Source organism: Pantherophis guttatus, chromosome 2 (genome assembly GCF_059756535.1).
Source record: "Pantherophis guttatus breed Tessera chromosome 2, ASM5975653v1, whole genome shotgun sequence".
Classification (NCBI taxonomy): domain Eukaryota; kingdom Metazoa; phylum Chordata; class Lepidosauria; order Squamata; family Colubridae; genus Pantherophis; species Pantherophis guttatus.
In genome coordinates this window covers 117,939,005-117,943,528 of record NC_142064.1, presented here as the reverse complement: position 1 = coordinate 117,943,528, position 4,524 = coordinate 117,939,005, and the positions used below count along the sequence as shown (strand labels likewise).

Sequence of the window (4,524 nt, the reverse complement as noted above, 5' to 3'; positions counted from 1 at the left end):
ATTAAATATTTTTTACAGAAATAACAATATAATTATTTTAACCTTAATCAAATAAATCAACTTTAGATTCCTTTCTTTTATTTTTAACAATCTTGATTTTTAGTCCCTTCAAATAATGTCCTAAAGCTTGATTTCTTTTCATTATTTTATTTATCCTCACAAAAATCTTCAAAGCTTTAACAAGCCTCTTTTGTAAATCCAATACAGGAAGATTATCCAGGTCATTCTCTTGGTTTGTTATTTGTATATCCCTTTTAATTATTAAGACATCAGCCGGCTTCTTTTGTATGTCCAGTGTAACATCTTTTTCCATGACATTCTTGTAGCTTGTCATTTTAAAATTCATTTTCATATCAGTCTCATTCTTGTCCATTAAAATTTGTTCCGCTTCCATAACAATTTTTAAACCCAGTCTATTTATAGAGATACCCTTAAAATTAACTTCTGCATCCATTGTTTAAAATATCCTTCAAAATGTCAAATGTTAAAATATTTTGTTCCATTATGTATTGGTAAATCAAATTAAGTTTTCTCATTTAATGGTAATCTTCAGTTCCTTCTAGTTCCCTCTGGTATTCAACCTTCAAAATTCCATCCTTTTTTTTTTTTTAAGAATTCAATAGAAATTTATTTTCCCACTGGAAGAATTTTTATAATTCCAAAATTATAATTTCAAATTATATGGAATTAAAATCATTTGTAACTTTTGTCAAGTGCTGACAACTTTCTTGAATCACAAATCTAATCATCTCTTTTTTGTTTATTCCAGAAAAAAAATCCTTAAACTTATACTTAAAACTTCTTTCGCTAAGGTTTGAAGGAAATTCACCTAGTGTGGTAAAAGTTGTTGATCCAAAGATTGCTAACAGTTGAAAAGCTGTTACACAATTTCCAAAAGTGATTACAAAAGGAAATATGCAAGCCCAGTGTCCTGAGTGCCAACCACGATTTTAGCAAGATGGCTATTCCCTTGTCTCCTTCTGCAAAATGCTGTTTCCCCTTTCCTCCCCTTCCCTTCAACCTTCTAGAAAATGCTGTCTTGTGGTCTCCCTGTGATGAGCAATTGCCTGGAGCACTTGCGGGCAATCTCAAGTTCTCTTCTTGTCCAAAGAGGAATTACAAAAAGCTGGTCTATCTCTGGTTCTTCATTATGCTGCAGTCTTCAGTTTTCCACTTCTTTTGCTGAAGCCCTGATCAGCTTCAACTGGGTTCAACCTTAGTATGTACTTCTTCATGAAAAATAATCAACCTAGACAGGAAGCAGTTAAGAATAAGCCAAACACAGCAGGAAGACAGCGGAGGATTCCCAGTATATCCCACTGGCTATACCTGAAGTAACTTAAAATCCTAGCATTCATTTGTTATTGCCCTAAATGTAACTTTCCCCCCATATTATTACTTTACAGAATGGGTATCAAACCCCTTGTTTCATTTATATATCAATCTCTATCTATCTATCTATCTATCTATCTATCTATCTATCTATCTATTATCGTTCCCGTTTCTCAGATCCTAGCAAAATAGGAAAGAAACAGAAAGATGGTTCATAATTGTCTTCCAGGTTTTCCTGAAGGCAAACTCTCCACTGCTGCCTATCTTCCTTAGCAATGTTCAGCCATTGGAGAATATTAGGCTTATTCTCAGTTCACACAGACTTACAAGAAGTCTGAGAAATACAGTATGATCCTCCATAGCAGATCAGTTGGTCAAATAAGGCATTCCATGAAGCCTGAAACCCAAATCTTGGTCCTTGATGTTTCCTCTGGAACTATTGTTGCACATTTCTTAAGCCTGGGCTTCTTGTGACAGCAGAATAATGTGATAAGAGCCTTGGTGGCGCAGCAGACTAAAGTGCTGTTAAATAGCACCAGCTGCCTGCAATTACTGCAAGTTCAAATCTCACCAGGCTCAAGGTTGACTCAGCCTTCCATCCTTTCGAGGTAGGTAAAATGAGGACCCAGTTTGTGGGGGCAATAAGTTGACTTTGTATAAAAAAAAAAACACTGCTTAGGGGGGGTGCTAAAAACCCTACTAAGCAGGTATATACAACAGTATGAAGACTATTGCTTAATGCATTGTAAGCCGCCCTGAGTCTCCGGAGAAGGGCGGCATATAAATCAAACCAATAAATAAATAATAATGCTTCTGCTGACCACCTCTCATATGTATTGCCATTTGGGCAGGCAGTGCTCACTCTACACTACAGTATTATCAAAGGGGAAGGGAATAAAAAGTGCCATTCTGTCCTGAAAGATATTCGATGAGTTCCTCCTTGGGATAATACTCTAACTAAAAAACGAAGACAAAAAAGAAATCAATGTACTGGTAGTTCAGCTGGCTGAATATGGCAGAGGCAGAAAGAGAGAAGAGGAAATAAAACATTAAAATATAGAAATGGCAGAGGAGGAGGATCTCTGCAAAGAGTACTAAGGAAAAGCAGAACAGAGTGTAGAGAAAACCCAAGGAGAAGAAAATAATAGAAAGGGCAAAGGAACACAGGGGTGACTACACAATGATCCCAATCCAAAACTCACCCTTTCTCTCACATGTTATAAATAGATTTCTCCACCAAACCAAGAAACAAAACCCTTATATGTTTGCTTTCTTTTTAAAATTGTTTTTAATATTTGTTTGCATTTTGTAGAATATATATAGCCATTTTATTCTTTGTTATGTTTAACTTTTATTATATATTATAATTAATGTTTTGTCACCTCTGTAAGAAAATAAAAACAGACTCAGAAATGACGTTATGGGAACTATACATTTATTAAGGGTATACAATAATCTTTGTTGACCCTAATGCATCACGAAGGCAATCATTTGAACTTTGGGTACAATTATTCACAAGTTCCCCTCTTCTCTGTAGCTTGAGCATTTAGCTCAATGCTAAAAAAATCTTAAACATATTACACTGAAGGATATCCTTTCCATCCACATTCATATCCAGCAAATTATGTTCCAAATCTAACAGTCATCATCAACTAACCTTGCAGATAGAGAAAATAAATAATTACCAAAAAGTTTGGCCTTTTGAAGGAAAAAATGGATTCATAGTTGATCGTCAAAAACAGTATATCATTTCTCCATGGTTGTTCAACCAGAACTCCATCCATCCAGGAAGAATGTTGTCTCTAAAACAGTGAGAATCCTAGTGTTTATTTTTAAAATAGTTTTGATACTTAACTTTAAACATTAATTTTGCCCAGATCTGAATAATTTACATTGCTTCTTTTCATGAATATTCATGTAGCTCAGAGAAGAAGGTAGATAGAATGAACAGCTAAAGACTTTGCTTGGAAAAGTTCAAAACAGGTTTCAACGTTCATAGGGAAATACTAGAGGGAGGACTTTCTCAACCTGTAAGGGAAACCATTGATCTGTGCCAGAATTAATTAATTTTAGCAGAAAAATGATGAAATAAATGAAGCATCCCATAAGTAGCACACAAATACTTTGCACTGAGTATGCACATTTGTGTTGATAATTCCCATTTATATATTTTATACTACTTCATATAAAATATCCTGGAACAGGACTAATGTCCATTAATTTCTTGCCCCTGCTCAGGCATTTCTAAAAAGTACCAAGGAAGAGAAAGAGAGCTCATCCCACTATTTCCAACAGCATGGGATTAGCTATGTCTTTGCTGTTAGAAGATATAAAAGATAACCACAATAAATGCTCTTAATTCCTCCCCCCCAAAGTTGGTCTCAAATTCTTCCAACAACAGGGAGATTTTTCTCTGAATGTTTCTGCCTTCAAAAACATCCTGAGATGCCACTTCTGAACACACAAATTAACTTCTTTCACAAGTCAGAAAAGCACCTTCATTGCACTGAGACGCCCAGCAGCTCAATGTGCAAGATGGCATATTAACAAGTCACAAAGCACTTTCCCCCTCAGAGTGAACAATCGCCGAAACAAATGGATCTCCCTCCTTCTTTGGCTAGGTCATAAATGTGCATCCTGCAAACACCACCAAGAAATTCTTCCCCCAATCATATCACACGAAAGTGCAAGGATTAATTAAATTTTCTAGCCTAACGTTCATCTAATTAAATTTCCTCATTTTCCTTCCTCCTTTGTTAAACTTATATATTGCCTTGTATGTTGTAGTTTTTCTTTCTTTTTGTATACTACATCAATAAAACAAAATAAACTAAACCCAGAGTACCTGTGGGCTCTGGTCCCTGCAATGGCCCTGCTGTTGCTGGCTTCCTAGCTGTCTGATTCTGGCCATCTCACTCTTCCAGAGTTCTGCCCTTCTTCCATAGATGGGAGATTAAAGTTTCCAGTGTCACTTAATTAGGCTTCCCCAAGTGACCCCCAAATCCCATGGATTAGAGGGGGTCCAAGCGGTGGGTGTCACCTCATAATCAGCTGAGCAGCTTGGAAGCTCAATGCAGTTTAATGGAGCGAAGGTGGAGGAGAAGAATTAGGGCAAGCTTGAGCCTGTATGGCAAAGAAAGGTGATCTAATGCTGTCCACTATAGACCAGCAATAGCAACTCAGGCCTTCACT

General features: G+C 36.3%; 1 long non-coding RNA gene across 1 annotated transcript; it reads right to left on the bottom strand.

Moving 5' to 3' along the window:
- Positions 1-597: 597 nt before the first annotated feature.
- On the bottom strand, positions 598-4,273 carry LOC117675520 (uncharacterized). The gene is made up of 2 exons (XR_015731919.1): positions 4,178-4,273; positions 598-3,134 (listed from the first exon to the last, which is right to left on the bottom strand). It is a non-coding gene; the product is annotated as an uncharacterized LOC117675520 (long non-coding RNA).
- Positions 4,274-4,524: the final 251 nt, after the last annotated feature.